This window comes from Myodes glareolus, chromosome 4, assembly GCF_982192425.1.
Source record: "Myodes glareolus chromosome 4, mMyoGla1.1, whole genome shotgun sequence".
NCBI lineage: Eukaryota > Metazoa > Chordata > Mammalia > Rodentia > Cricetidae > Myodes > Myodes glareolus.
This window is the reverse complement of record NC_142029.1, coordinates 37,982,859-38,000,193: the sequence shown is the minus strand read 5'-3', so window position 1 is coordinate 38,000,193 and position 17,335 is coordinate 37,982,859.

Here is a 17,335-nt window from a genome sequence, read left to right as displayed (position 1 = left end):
CTTCAAGTAAATAGGTCCGACATGCACTCTGTAAAAATAACCTTCCTCTACCTGTATTCTTTGGGAACCTACCAATATTTCAGACTGGATTCAATCCTAATAGGATTTAATTCTATATGTGAAACTGTAAGAGTAAAAACATAGATAAAGAACTCATATGAGATGTTTGTTGTAGCTTTGAAGAACTTTTATGAGATGCTTGTTGTAGCTTTTTAACATTTTTCCTCAAAAAACACTTTTCTTTTATTAAAATTGTTTTGCAAACAGCCACAAGCATGCAAAAAGATTACAAAATTCTACACTGCCTTTTTCATCAGGAAATGTTAATACTCACATCACTCATTTGAGTTCAACATTTAGTCTCAGAAACCCACAGACAACACATATAACATAGCCAAAAATATTTACAGTGTGACAGGCTACACTTCAGAATAATTGTGACAGCAAGATAATTGTGAGCAGCCAAACACTCTGGGTACAAAAATCTCATCATAGAACTTTGATCTGTAGCTTCCATAAACATGAGCATGAACTTTATGGTCTTCTTTTCTCCTTATCACTGTAATTGTATATGTTTCTGTGCTTTTAGAGAGGTGACAAAGACAACATATTTTTTATTGAAGAAAATTTTAGCATTCTTTCATATAGGGCATTAGCTTCCTTCTATTCTAGACAGTTCTAAAAATGCACAGAGAGCAGACAACCCTGTGGAATAGTGATGTGGGAGTCTCCTCTGTGTGTTGCTTTTCTTGGTTAATGAATAAAGAAGCTGCCTTGGCCTGTTGATAGGACAGAACTTAGGTAGGCAGGGAAGAGGGAACTGAATGCTGGGAGAAGGAAAGAGTGAGAGAGATGTCATGGATCCACTGGAGACAGACGCTGAGAATTTTACCCAGTAAACCACTGCCACGTGGTAATACACAGATTAATAGAAATGGGTTGAATTAATATAAGAGTTAGTCAATAAGAAACTAGAGTAATGGGCCAAGCAGTGATTTAATTAATACAGTTTCTGTGTGGTTATTTTGGGGCTAAGTTAGCTGGGCGGACAGGACAAACAAACAGACCTCTCCTTGCAACAGAATAGAGATGACATCTATCTCCAGACAAGGGGTACCATGTTTCCAGTCCATCACAATAGATTTGAGTTCCCTAACCTCTATCTTCTCTCTAAAACAATTCGTTGCTTCACATGTGGTATCTGGCTGTTTGTACTGCCTTTAGGAAACAAGGAACATATGCAAAAAAACCCATGCCCAGGCTGCTTATTGTGCCATAGAAGTAAAGACTCTGACGTAGATCTCTTTCCTCTCTTGACATCATGCATGAAACTGCAACAGATTTACCACCTCGCAAGTAAGACAAAAGCACACACGTAGTTCTCCACACATTTTTAAAACACTAGCCACTCTTGGGAGGTAGCTGAAGTGGCAGAGTGCTTACCTAGGCATCTCCAGAACTGCATAAACCAAGCATGATGATCCACCCCTATACCTCCAACACTCATGAGGTGGAGAATCAAAAGCTTAAGATCATCTTTAACTACAGATAAACATCAAGTTTGCTCAAGACCAGCCTGACCTATGTGAGGCTCTATCTCAATCTGAATAAAAGATATAGCAAAGAAATGTTCTCAGGACCTGATGAATTCCCAAGAAACATTTATAATTCGGCCCACATGTTGCCCTGATCATTATTTTGCCTTCAGAAAATCTAACCCCACACAGCTCTCTTGAGAAGCTTTTCACAATCATAAAGGTAGATTTCAGTGTCAATAGAGTAGAAGATGACAAAACTATCCCAGAGTCTTAAGTCTCTCACTTTTCAACCAGACTCAGTGGTCTCTGAGACAGGAGGTGGAGGGAAAAGACAGGGAAGAGGTCTGCTATGTGTTATGCCTACCTCAGTGGAAGAAGTAAGAAATAACCCCAGAGAGTTGCAATGGCAAATGGCAAAACTCCTCTGACTCCTGTCATGTCCAGCATTTGTCTACAAAGGAACAGCATCTGCAAGTGCCTTGGGCTCCACTGGATAGTGTTGTATATGGACAGTCCCTTCGAATATATACTGAAAAGTCAACGTTTAAGTCTTCAACAACATTAAGAAAAAATGGCAGATATTTCCTCCTAAAATAAGCATTCTACACTCTAAACCTTTTGAAGGAAATATGGAAGGTTTCAGTAACTCCATCTCTACATACTAATTGGACCAGTTCATTCTTTGACCCTAGACATGGAATTCTTCACCTTCTGACAATTAGGATCACTGTGGCTGCTGAAACTTCTAATGACAATAAGTACAATCAGTATGATCAGCAACCAACTTGAAAACATCTTTTTTATTAAAAATTTGTTTTCTTATTCTCTGTGTGTGTGCATGTGTAAATGTGTGTGAAGTGTAGATGTGTGTGCGCACGTGCAAGCATGTGAGTGTGAGAGTGTGCTTCATGAGTGTGCATGTGTGTGAGAGAGAACAAAAGAAAGAGACACTGTGTGCAGGCTAGTATATGACAATGAGTATCTTCCACTACCACTCTCCACATTATCTTTTCAGATAGTTCTATCACCAAATCCAGAGCTCACCAACTGGCTAAACTTGCTAGCCAGCAAGTTCTGAGGATTTGCTTGTCCCTGACCTCCATCCCCCTCAGTGAAGGGTTAAAGAAGTGCACAACCATGCCTGGTTTTACATGAGTTCTGGGGATATAAACTGAGGCCCTCGTGCACTCAGAGAAGACAATTTTACTAACTGGTCCTCCCATCCTCACTACTTATAAAGCATCTTTGAATGCAACAGTCTGCTGGGAAATGTTAACAACCAACTCTGAAGGAAAAGTCCTTGGTTCATAGTGTTTGAGTATCAGGAATATATCCTCCCACCATTGAGAAGCCAGACTACAAACAACATTTTTGCATGAAAGATGGTCACCAGTTAGTTTTCAGGAGCTGAAAGAAACTGGTTTCAACAATAATAAGATTTGCGAGGGGAGGAAAGTCTACAGCTTTTATCTTAGTGTGCACTAAAATTTAAAATCCTGTTGGGCAGGTATTCAAGAGTCAGCAAGTTATGTTTTGCAATTATATACTATTTTATTTATGTGTGTGTTTGGGGGAATAGGAGAGGGAGGGGTTGTGAGACAGAGAGAGCAGAGGCTACAAGAGTTACAGCAGATGACAACTAGTGTTAAGATGTCAACCCAACAGAAGAGTGATTATCTGATGGAGGTTAATCCTGTCCAGGCAAGGCCTGCAGGACCATCAACTCTGGAAATTATTGTTCACATTTGCTAAAGCAGCTTGGTGTCTCCCTAATACCTGCATTGTAGTGTGCAATCTCATGTAATGTGTATATATAACCCCATGATTGCATTTCAGTCTTATGGGCACATATATCTATGGGTGGTCAGGAAGATGACTTTTCATTTGCTGTATAATTCTGATACATAGAACACACACACACACACACACACACACACACACACATACATACAGACACATATATATTAGGGCATGCTTCACAACTAGATCTGTTTATCTCACAAGGACTGTAGACACCTAAAAGTTTGCTTGTTCCTTTTGCTAAGACTACTGCTTAGCTGCAAGACTACTACTTAGTTGTAAGACTACAATTAGCTCATTTTCACCTCAGAGCAAGTTCAAATTAGACTACAGACTTTTCATAAATAGATCACAAGTTTAAAACTTTACCTCTACACACAGGTCAGAGTCACAGATGTCTAACCAGGTTGCTATACAAAGCACCCTTTAAAAAGTATACCAATTCTTCATTTGTCAATCTGCTGACAATAGATCTATGTCTCAAGGTTGGTCACTGGGCACCCCCGCAAACTGGTCACAGACTTACTCCTGTAACCTTGGAACCTTGTGCTCTCTATTGCTTACCCTAGGAATGAGCTTTTGACCAATGAGGTAACTCCTATAATGTTTTTATTGCTTCAAGGCTCCTGTAAGAAGAAGAGATATTAGACATGAGGAGAAAAAGAAGAGAAGAGGCCAGGAGTAATTGGAATAAAAGCAGAACAATAAAGAGACAGATTTGGAAAAGCACATAATGAGAGGGTTTGTCCTTTTGCCCTCAGAGAACCTAAGAAAAAAATCCTTTTCACTTGCTGTTGTGTCTAATCTGAACCCTGATGAGAATCTCAAAGCTGTACCCCAAAGGCTCTCATTACTAAGATGTATCTTCTTTCATTTTTCTCTCATATAATGCATCCTGACTGCAGATTCCCTTCTTTCCACTCCCCCCAGCCTCCCCCACCACCCATTTCCCCTACAGCCACACTTCCTATATTTCCCTTCATAAAAGAGCAGGCCTCCGTGTGATATCAACTAAACATGTCACAACAAGATGCAACGAGATCAAACACAATCCCTCAAATCAAAGCTGTACGAGGCATCCCAGTAGGAGGAAAAGAGTCCCAAGAGTAGGCAAAAGAGTCAGAGGCCCTCATGTTGAGATCAGAGGACCATATGAAGGAGTCATTTCTCTCCTTCCACTATGTAGGTGCCAGGTATCAAACTTAGGTTATCTGGTTTGCTGGCAAGTGCCCACTGAGGCATTTTGCTGGCCATGTGTGTGTACATTTACAAATATATGCGAATTTCCATAGTAGAATAATTTTCTGTACTAATATAACAAATTACCACAAACATAAAGGTCCAACATAGCTTATTACAGTGCTGTTGCTGAAATACCACATGAGTTTCTTGGGGGCTAAGATCAATATGTCATCAGGGACACTTATTTCTAAAGACTTCCAAAGATAATCTATTTCTTTGCTTTGTCCTAATTTCTAGAAATTTCATTTATTCCTTGATTGACATATCCTTTTGCCTCCATCTTCAAAGCTGGCATTATCTACTGATTTCTACAACCTGGTTCCTTACTCTATTTTCCAGGATAAAAACCCAGACAAGTCAGGTTAGTATTGTATTATAATACCAGATGATTGACAACTCTCATTAGCAAACAAATTCCTTAACATATAAACAAACTCATATAAACAAACAAACAAAATAATTTGTCAAAACCATGAGGTGGACATTGGTCTTCTTAACACATATTTGTTGTGTTTTCATGTATTACACATATACCAAAAGTAATGGTTGTGAACATATATCTATATCTTCATTAAGGGAGGTATATAGCTATAGTCTCATACATTTCTATTACACAAAAATTTTTCAGTTCAGTAGACTACAAAGTCTTACTATTCTTTCTTTAGTCTTTAAAAAGTTCTGAGCCAAATTTCCTATTGCCAATCCCAGATAATCAGTTTATCTATGCATCACCTTTTAGTTAAATAGAACTGAATTCAAATAGCTGTCCATAATTGTGTTATATTACATTTATTTTCTATCAAACGAGAGTTTAAATGTTTCTTTTTTGGAAATAGTAGGTCAATTAACATTTTAAACAAGAATTTGAAGGAAATTTCAGAAAGGCAAAATGATAATTGCATGTTCTTCATTTCCAGGTGGGCCACAACATTAAAAATCAAATCATGGAAAGTTGCAAACTTTCAGTAATAAGACTCCACGTCACTGAGAGGGGAATAATATCCACAGTAGCTTTCCATTTTCCACAGTTCTGAGCTCTGAGCCATTCCAAGAAAATCAGAACGTGATAATTCCAGTCATATAGAATATCCCAAAGAGAGAAGAACGAAAACCTTCCAGGAAGAAATTGAGCCCGAGTGGTTGGATGTGCTCCCTACAAGGAAAGCTTTGAGTTGCTCCAGCCCTACCACTCCCCTGACATTTATCCTTGCCTAATACCTCAGCTCTTTTCACAGCCTAAACCACAGCCCATATCCGTTCCTGTCAACAGTAGAGGCCCTCAACTTACTCGCTCCACCTAGGAAAGCATTTCTCGGATTACAAGAAGAGTGGGCATGCAGGCCCTCCAGGCCCTTGCTTCATGTAAGGGATCTGTTCTTCCATACGGAGCTGCAGTGGAGTCAGGAAACAGCATATGCTGCATGCTCGCTGTCTCACTCATGAACGCCCCGCAGTGTGTGGCACAGCAGGAAGGCAGACCCTCACCATGTGCTGGCACCTCAGTCGTGATTTTCTGTCCTTTAGAACCATGAGCTAAATAAGTGGTTCCCTACATGAAAAGCCCCATGCATGACTAAACCACATGTTTAAAGAAAATCTCTGATCTTTTGTATTGTCTTACCCAAGAGACCAGACAGTTCACAGAAAGCATTTCCCTTTAAACTTAAAAGAAATAACTAAGCTCAAAACCTGGCCCTCGGATTTACCAGAAATGTGGCACCTACGTTGCATCTTCTCTTACATGGAACTAGTAACTATGCCTACCTTGTAAGTTTGTGATGAGAACAAAATGTTAGCTATGCATAAGCTGTTTAATGCTCTCTCTGCTATAGTAAGTGCTTCATAAATATCAGCTGCAGTCACTGATAAAGACTAATTGAGTTCCACCCATTATGGCACAACATACTGGACATCAGATAGCCACGGCTAGTTCAGCCTGCTTTCTTATACAACCCAGGACCACTTGCCCACTGGTGGCACCACCCACAATATGCTGAGCCCCTCATACATCAATCATGAATAAAGAAAGCCCCCACAACCAATTTGATGGAAATATTTTCTCAACTGAAGGTCCCTGCTTCCAAATGACTCAAGCATGTATGACGTTGACAAAAACACTACCCAGCACACCTTGAGTAAGGAATTTCATTCCTGTCTCATTATTCATTAATAAAATGATAATAACTTAAGTGCTTTCATAAAGAAAAGAATTAGAACACAGCCTAAAATACAACTAGCAAGAATTAAATATAAACTGTATTATTTTCTCTGCTTCTCCTATTTGATTTCAAAACCCTCGCAATGACATTGACGTCCTTAATCACATCAACTCAAGTCAAATTTGCTATCCTTCAATGAACCTCTACCACAAGCTATTTTCCAAACATACTCTGCATGTCTTCAAAATTGTCTCCCAAGAGAGCTATCCACTGAGATCCCACCCACCCAGTGTCAGCCCACTCAGAATTTTTCAGATGCCTTTGGAGCAAATGTGGCTCTTTCATCGCTGGGCCTCACAGCACCTTACCTATGCTGTCATGGTTGCCTTTCTCCTGGCCTTATCCTCATTCCAACTTTCTTGAACTTCTTTTGGAATAGCCACACAACAACATAACCTTAAATAATGTAGGCGCTCAGGGAAAAAATCCATTGAAATGAAACTTTAGCATTAATGTACATGGTTATAAGTTATTATACCTCGTAATATTTCCAGTACATGAAACCTCAGGTAGTTTCAAGTAGATTTTTATTATAAATGGTAGTTTTTGTCAAGTGTTAACTCTTTCCAATCTCTGTTTTATCTTCAGCTTACAAATCTGAAGACAAATACATAAAGAAAAGGTAAAATCAGTTCACTACTTACAGCTGGTGCTGTAGCATTAGTTAAAATGGAACTGAATACAGAGATGCTTGGCTCTTCTGGGATGTAGCTATCATCTGATCTCATACATACTATAATAACCGTCTCACACTTCCTGAATAAGCCAATCTGTGGCCACAACATTTATAAGGTACATACATGTTCTAGATACTAAAAATAGAAATGTCTTCATTAACCTCACTTAAAGGAACAAATAATAATATATATACATCCAAATAAAATCACACAAGTACAGAATGATTTTGCAAGGAGAAATACAAACAAAAGGGAATCATGGATTATATACCCTATGGTTCCTCAAGCTAGCCTCTTTTCTGCTGTATACATTAATGCACATATTAATGTATATTATACATGTGTATATATATTAATATATATATTAATGCATCCTCAACTCCCACCTAAGTATCTGAGAAAAACTGTGTCCACAAATCCCACAAGAAAAATCGAATACAGTACAATTTTTACTAGAAAAGTTACAAAATGCTTATTAAAATTGTTTTCACTGAATTATGTAAGCTCAAGTGAATTACTTTTTCCCTTTTGTCCACAATATTTAATACAATAAAATCCAATTCTCAGTTAATCTTTGTTAGATCATCTCCATAAACCATATATGAAAGAAAAAGTCATGTATCTTAAATTAATTAGGTGAAATTTTAAAACTGTGAAACTGTCTAAGGAAACTTTTATTATTTATATTAATTATGGAATTCCACTTAAGCCTAAAAAATGTTTCTAAAGAGCATTTAATGTATTTTCATAAAGTCAAAAGAACAAAAACATACTTTGACTTAAATAAAGGGGAGTAGCATTTTGGAATGGTCACAGGACCTTCAAAACCATAGATTCTTAGACTGGGAAAGTAGCTTGATGGTATGAAACTTGCCTATCAGGTGTGAAGTCCTGGATTTAATCATCAGCACACACACACACACTCACACACACACTCACACTCACACACACACACACACACACACACACACACACACACACTCACACACACTTCCATGGTATCTTAACTGTTTTTCACAAAGAAGGAAACTCACATTAGTTCATTATTCTTTGGCATACTTACTATTCAGTCACATAATGAATAATCGTTTGCCAGGTATTGTGGACACGAAGATGACATGGTTACAGTTTTTAAATATTCAGAATCTGTTCCTCCAAAATATAAAGCAAAAATTAGTTCCTTCTGTCATTTAAGAAAAGGATGAATGCTAGCAAAATGTCTGTTATGACAGCCAAGTTCAAGCCAAGGGATCATGTCTATCATTTTAAAGTAAGGTTGGACAGATTAATATACAATGCCATTCAAAACAGATTTTCTTCAAACTGCTCACACAAGTCCTCTAATCCACATATAGTACACCCCCATATAGAAGAAATCTGGTGTGGGAAGTCCTTCTGTATATATGTTGCTTTTATTGGTTAATAAAGAAGCTGCCTTTGACCAATGGCTTAACAGAATTTAGCCAGGCTGGAAGAGATAAATATACAGAGAGAGTAGACAGATTCATGGAGAAGCCCTGCAGCTTCCAGAGACAGATACACCAGAACCTTGTCAGTAAGCCACAGCCATGTGGCCATACACAGATGAATAGAAATGGGATAGTTTAGGATGTAAGAGCTAGCCAATTAGCTAGAGCTAATAAACCAAGCATTGGTTTAAATAATATAATTTCTGTGTGATTATTTCGGGAGTCTTGGTAACTGGGAAACAAACAAGCAGCTTTCAACTACAGACGTCTCTATTTACAACTCTAAGACCAGACACATAGGTCAGGGAAAGCAGTCTGGGTAATATAAGATATTGACATGAAAACATTGAATTACATTTTGGGGTGTATTTTAATTTAAGGTCAGATAAAGATCAGAACACCTGAGATCAACAAAACTTATGACAAGGCTCATCTTTGAATTCATAATACCATATATATGGCAGTCACCTGATGACTGAGACACAGTTTTATTGCCCATTTTTACCTTTCCCAAAAATGTCAATTGGATAAGTCTGAAATCTCCTTTAAAAAGCCACAAAGAAACAAGTGCAAAAATCATTCTGTACAAGTATGAATTTCAACTTAGAGTGCTGCTTGCTGATTAGAGGCATTGCCATGGCATTGTGCTGTATTTAAGCAGCAGAAGAAGAAAGATGAATTTTAAACCACTTTGATATAGGTGATGACCAAAACAAGATTGTCCTCCATTTCCTTTTTGGAGTTGTCCTCTATTGGAAATGCTAAAGAGACAGAAGTAAGGGCTAGGGTATAACTGAGAGGCAGAGCCATTGCTTAATGTCTGTGAGGTCCTAATGAGAAAGACAGAGACAGAGAGAAAAACAGAGAACATAAGGAGTTCAGGGTCATGCATATTCTATATAATCTAGGTCTAAATGATAGAAATATTTGCCAAAATAAACAACCAATTCAACATGCAGAATGGCCAAGTCCACTTGTTCAAAAATAGGAAAGTACAAATTTTAATATAAAAAACTATAAAATTCAGATTACTCATAAGTGAGTTATGAATAGAGATTCAATAAAAATATTTTGAAGGACATATCATTTCTAACAATGTGAAACAATTTGTATTCTTCTTCACTCTAAAGGTCTTTCTAGAGCTAAATGTTGGCTGTTTCCCTAGATATTTAGAACTGATTAAGAATATTTCTGTCCCTTTTTTGTGATCCCTAAGTGCCAGATTTCTGGACTTTGAATTGCTGAATGATATCACATTTCTGAACAATCATGCCAATGAGCTGATTTTAGCTTTTAATGTCCCATGTGTCATATACAATCTGACTTATTTGTAGATCTTGATATCATAAAAAACGCCATGGATCCAAACTTTCCATTTTGAAATGAATATTTGGTTCATATGATATGGAAATACATGAGTGAAAAATAAGAAAAGTCCAAGGAAGAAAATGCACTCAAAATTACAGAAAATATTATCAATGGAAAAATGTAATACTCTATTATTAAGGATTTTAGCTAAAATCCTCTACCTAGCAATTTCACAAACATACATGGCTTTGGTACTTTTATGTGTTTGATACACATGAAAATAGACAACATAGACACGTAATTAATGGCTAGAACAAGAAGTTACAGATACAAAAACAAACATGTATTGTAGAACAAATTGCTTAAGTTCTTCATACTCAGTTTTCTTACTTGCTAAATAACAGAATAAAGCTACACATCTTGATAATAAGATTCAGTAAGATAGCACACATGAGAAACCATGCACAGCCAGACCTGGTGGTGAAGGCCTCTATTCTTAGCACTCAGGAGTCAGAACAGTGGATCATGGGTTTGATTATAGCCCAAGCCATAAGAGCCCACCTCTAAAACCAAAACAAAACAAACAACAAAATGTATTGCAAATTTCCTTATGAAACTTTTTACCAATAAAGAAGTTGAAAGTCAGGATTTATACAAAACAATTGTACTGTTGTAGAAAAATTTTAGAACAAGTTGCCAAGGTTAGAAAAAAAATCTAACCCATCAATATAAATATTTCAGGCTGTTCCTAAGAGCTATGCATATATCCAGAATGTAGGGAGCCACCTGGAGGCACAGGTGGCCCTGCAGTTTGGAGGTATACAAGTCCATACCTGGCTTAGCCACGTGGGGCTGAGAACCCTTGCCTGCACTTGCGCAGACCAGCAAAATGGCATCAACCAATCAGGACAGCATTCAAGCCTCTCCACCGTTTAAAAGCAGCTGCCTCTGGGCTCTACTTCCTCTCTCTAAGCTTTCTCTTGTCCCTGCACTCTCTCTTCCCTTCCCCCAATTTTCCTCAATCAAGGGCTCCGAATAAAGACGTGTACAGAAAAGGAATTCTTGTTTTTAGTGGCGTTCATTCCTGCTGGTCAGGAAGCGCGCCGCACCAGAAGCCAAAGTAAGGCAACGTCCATCAGGAAATAAATCTTAAGGTCAGGAACTACAGCTCAGAGACAGCTTGTGCCAGTCTAGCCCATGAAAGGCTCTGAGTTTGACCCTCAGCACCAGGAAAAATCGAATATATCCCACTCCAAGAGCAGAAGCATAAAAGTATACAGATTTAATACAATCTCTGACAAAATCCCAATGACATTCTTTGCAGAACTAGAAATCAGCTCTCAGATTTAGATGAAAACATAAGACCTCAAATAGATAAAGAAATCCTTACCAGAAGGAGCAATACTGGGGGGATCAGAATACTCATTCTCAGGTTCTTTTACAGGGCTTTAGTAACATAAGCAGTATGCTACTGGGACAAAAGTAGACTTGTGAAAAAAAAATGGAATAAAACAGAGGACCCAGCAAAAACACATACAGTGACAACCACATCACTATTCACAAAGCCATCAAAAATATACACCACAGAAAATGTCCTTGACAAGAAGCTGGGAAAATGGAGTTCCTACGTGAAGAAGAATAAAACTACACCCACCTCACTCTGCACAAATATAAGTTTAAAATGGATCAGAAACCTGAATGCATGACATACATAACATTTTATACTGCAGGCAGAAAGTACAGGAAGACACTTCAAGATACAGGAACAAGCCAGAGTTTTCTGACATGAGCTCCAATCACACAGGAAACCAAAAATTCACAAGTAGGGTTGAAATTTAAAAGCTTGTTCATAGCAAAGGCAACAATCACCAGAGTCGGGGGAAAATGAAAATAGCCTATTAAAAGGGAAAGGTGAAAGTCTGTGAACTGCACACTGGGCAGGAGACTGATACTTAGGACACTTAAAGAGGGGCAAAAACTAAGCATCAAAAATCAGATCTACAGATCAATAAATAGGCTAGTGATATTTCTCAAAAAATGGATATTTCTCAAAAAAAGACATACAAATGACTTACAGATATACAAAAAAACTATTCCACATCTCTAGTCATAGAGGAAATGCAAATGAAAACATTATTGGGATTCTATCTCACTTAAATCAGAATGGCTATCTATGATCAGGAAAACAAATGAAAACAAACACTGGCAAAGAAAAGTTTAACCATTACTCTGAGAGTGTGAACTTACATATTCAGTGTGGAAAGCAATATGGAAAGTCCTCAGAATACTAAAAATAAAACCACTGTATGATCCAGTTACTCCACTCTTGAGTACATACCTGAAAAGGTCTAGGTTCACATGCCACAAACAAACCTGCACATCCATGTTTATTGCTACATTATTCACAATGGCCAGAAAACAGAATAAACCTAGATACCCAACAACAGATGAATGGGTAAAATATTTTATGTTCATATTGATATAATATATTGGAATTAAATAACCATAAAAATCAAGTCAGGATATTTTGCAAGAAAATAAATGCAAATGGAATTGTTGTAAAGTGAAATAATCCAAAGTCAAAAAAGGTCAATAACACGTTTTCTCTTACATGAAATTAAGTGTGTGGGGGGGATGGGGGGGGTGGGGGGTGGGGGGTGTGTTTTACAGAACTAGAAATGGTATCAAGAGAAGGATGGAGGGGAATTTAAAGGAGCTGGGAAATCAATGTGGCAATGGATGGAACACAAGTGACAAGAAGGCAAAAGCTGGGATTTACCGAGAGAAAAAAAGAGAACTAACTGAGAAGGGGGAGGAGGCAAGTGGGAATGCAGAACAAATCAGGACCATGTACAATGGCATACACACATGAAAATGGCATGATGAGGCCAGGCGGTGGTGGCGCACACTTTTAATCTCAGCACTCGGGAGTCAGAGGCATGCGGATCTCTGTGAGTTAAAGGTCAGCCTGGTCTACAAGAGCTAGTTCAAGTACCAATAGGGCTATTACACAGAGAAACTGTGCCTTGATAAACAAACAAAAAAAAAAAGACATCATGATACCCATAACTTAGTATGCTGACCTAAATTATTGCATAAATAAACAATAAAAATAATTTTAATCCATCTCACAGTGCTAGCAGGGAACTGCTGCATACTGTTGGTGGAGATGTAAGTTAGCATAGCCATTATGAAGAACAGCATGGAGTCCACAATACTGGTGAAGTTGGCACGCTCCATAGATGCCTCCTCCTTGCCCACGTTCAATGTAGTGCTATTCGCCATAGCTATCAGCCTTTTGCATAAAGATAATGTGGCAGATATACACAATTGAATATCATTTAACCATAAATAAGAATAAAATAATAACATTTGAAGCAAAATTGACAGGATTGAAAGACCTCTACAAAGTGAAATAAGCCAGATTCAAAAAGGACCAGTACCACATGTTCTCTCCTACAAAGTTCCTAAAAAAAATAAAACATGGTGTTTGCCTGAAGTAAAGCAGTGATTAATAGAGGTGAGAAGGATGAGACACTTGGGTACGATTTGGGCAGGCCATGTACCTGCTTGAAAACAGCCCTGGACTCCATCAGAATCCATTATTAGTGTAGCTATCACAGACTGATACAAAGAAAAACCCAAGCTAACAGGAAGTCCTTCAAATATGAATTCCAGGGGCTTTAGTCATAAACAGACAAAGCCTTGATGCGCTTTACTCCATTCCTGGTCTCACCTCTTGATCTTTTGTTTTCTTTTCCCTGGGCTTTCAGTGAGGAATCCTTCTGTGTCTTCTCCCACATCTCTGGTGATTTTTCTCTTCTGAAGTGTAGATTTTTATGACCCAAGATTTTGCCCTGAATACTTTCACTCCTTTCTCAACAGTCTCATTCCTCTGAACAATTTATTCATTCCCCTGTCTTCAATCAACATTTCTATGACCTCCACATCTGAAATTCAAGCCAAGTGCTCTGTTAGGTTTTTGTCTTCTGTGGCCAGCTGCATCCTGAAGCTTTCCACCAGTCCCATCTCTCTTCCACACTCTATCTTTCTTCCCTTCCTAGACAACTCCATCCCATCTCCCTGGGACTCAAGGTTTATGCCTTTGTCGTTTCTCATTCTTTTATCTCTCCTTCCACCTCCAAACTGTAGCTAAGTCCTACAGATTCTAAGCATTCTGCAACGTCTTTCTAAGTAATTCATCTGCTAACATTTCCTCCTTCGTCTTCAGTCCTAGAGCCTGTGATAGTGAAGACACCTCCCACACATCTCCCTGCCCTCTGCCCTCCGTTCTAATCTAATCCATAGATTCTCTCTCTTCCCAGTTTTGATTACCACACTTACCTACATCAAAAGTATTCAATAATTTTTTACTACGTTCCGTGATCTCCTTTCCCTAACTTTCTCACCCTCTGTAGTATTAAATCTCACTGAACTTTCTCAGTGATTGTTCTAATCTGTCCCTCTTAAATAACTTTCTCATTCCAGGAGACAATCTGAGGGGTGTGCATGTGTGCATGCGTGTGTGTGTGTGTGTGTGTGTGTGTGTGTGTGTACATGCATGAGCATTTACAAGTAGAGACAAGAGGTCATCCTCAGATGTTCCTCAGCACAGCCATCCACCTTGCCTTCTGAGAATAGATGTCTCATTGAGACCTGGGGCTTTTCGCTAAGCTATACTGGCTAGTCAGTAAGTTCCAGGGATCTGCCTGTCTGCCTGGACAGCACTGGAATAACATCAATGTGTCACTATGCCTGATATTTAATGTGGGTGCTGGGGACATAACTGGGATCCTCACATTTGCATAGCAAGAACTCATCCAAGTGAGACATCTTCCCAGTGCCGACATTCTCCCACATTCTGCGATTCCTACGACACACACAATCTCTTCAGGCTTTCTTCTTGAGTTCCCTCCCTCATCTCTAATGAGGGCCTCACTTGCCCACAGGTACTTTTTGCTGGCCTGTTGCTACTGACTGTTATGTGGTCCTCATTTCCTGGGGGTGGGGGAGCAGGAGTAATGGGTAGGCAATGGCATAGACTCCGGAGATTCCAATACATCTTTATTATAAACAGGTTGGGGGTTTTAATGGGGTGAGGGAAATTAAGCTGCCACAGGAACATTTCTGGTTGGTTCTTTTGACTGGCGGTCACTGCTGGTGTGTTGTGATTGGCCTGGAGCGCATGTCATTAGTTACTACACTTTTGGTTGTCTTGACCATTTTTGCTTACTTATTGTGAATTTGCATGCACTTGCTTGGCTTGTGCTATTTCCCTGCCTCACCCGCATATGCAAGCAATCTCTCACCTCTGACAGATCCTAAACCATTTAGAGTCCTTTGTAATACTTTTCATTCTATATTTTCTAAGACAATCATTTAGGTATATGTCATCTTCCATATAAAATCCAAGTTATGAAGGGTACAATCTATAAATGGCACCACCTAACCAATAGTACAAGATTTTGCATGTGCTACACAGTCTATTTTAATTGTAAAAATACTTAGGAAATAGCCTGCTTGATTTTTTTGAATATGTAATTACCACTTCAAGATGCCATTCACCTCAATGAGAGTACAGCCTGATTAGAACATATTGTATGACCTTGCATAGTCTAATCAGGATTCTTTTAATGTAAACAGAGATAAGATGTCTCAAAAAGAGTCAACAATGCTAGTAACATAAGCATGAACTTGATAGCAAATCTTTGGAAAAATCTCCCCAGCATAGCATTCCATCCTAAATGTATTTAATTGGTAGCATGGAAAACATTGACAACCTCTCTGGATCTTGTTGACATAAGTTCTCAGTGGTGCTGTTTGGTTTTAAGATCTTTAATTATAGTTGTGGGCCGATGTGTTGAATCATTTTCAGTTCTGCTTAGCCCCCAGCTTTCAAAGCTTTCATTTCAATGCTAAAACGTAGCCAGCCTGCAACATAGTGAACGGAGGAGACTGTACTCTGTCCTTCCAGCTGCCTTTGGAGAATCAGAGTCTGAGGCCATAGGACTCCCAAGTGGGGGAAGTTGAGATGAAGTCCTGACCACGTACGTACCTCCCTGGGCCTGAAGATCTGAACTCCCAGTCCCCCCGTTTTGATAAATTACCTTACAAATTAGTCCAATCATCTCACCATTATACTTGTAGGTTTTATTTCTTTCCTGGAACTTCCCGAGATTAAAAATAAATTTTAGTTTCTTCCAACATAGTTTCCAAGTTTGCAGCTCTTCTTTCCTTCACATCTGAGTCTGCACCAAGCCAAATGCAGGATACTCCCTGCCCAGTGATGTCCCCGCTCATCCATCACGCCTTGCTGATGCGATCCAGTGCTATAAGCTTTCTTCAGGGAACATGGGTGGCCAGCAGACGTGAGCCCATGAGTGAATGGAAGAACTGTGTAAGAGTGTGTCTTGGGGAAGGAACATGCACAGGCCTGGCTGCCAGATCTCCTGATGCCGATGGTGTGTGTAGATAGTTTTAGTCTCTTTCTTCAAAAGGAATAACTCAATTTCTGCTTTCATCCTTCCATGACATTTATTTTAATGGGATTTTTTTTCTTGTTTTCTGCATGCAAGTTTAATTTGCATGTGCTTTTTAAGACCATATAAACTTTCCTCAAAAATATCTGACACCCATTAGGGATGTGGATACTGAAATGAAAAGTGACCTCTAAATTTGATTAACCTCTCTCTTTCAATGTATTCACGCTTTATTCCTTAGCAACAGAACTTAGAGCCAAAACGACTTTCTAATTGGTTCACCTGTAGAATTTCTTTAACTTTTCTAGTAAAAACTTGATCCTGCTATGAATCTTCTTATACTTCAAACAAATTGATGTCTCTATGTTACTTGTTCATTATTTTCATTTTCAAGTTGACATTTTGATAACATGAAATAAAACGCTGTTTGGAGAGGACTTTTTATGAGGTTTTTCCTGCACATTTGGTTAAGTGCTAACTTCGTTACTGTTTTCAGTTTGCTTCTAACAGACTATGAGCTGTGTGTGCCGCAAAAGCCTGTGAGAGAGGATGTCCCTTCTAACAGGCACAAAAACACAGCTGGATGCTCTCTTGGGGCACTCA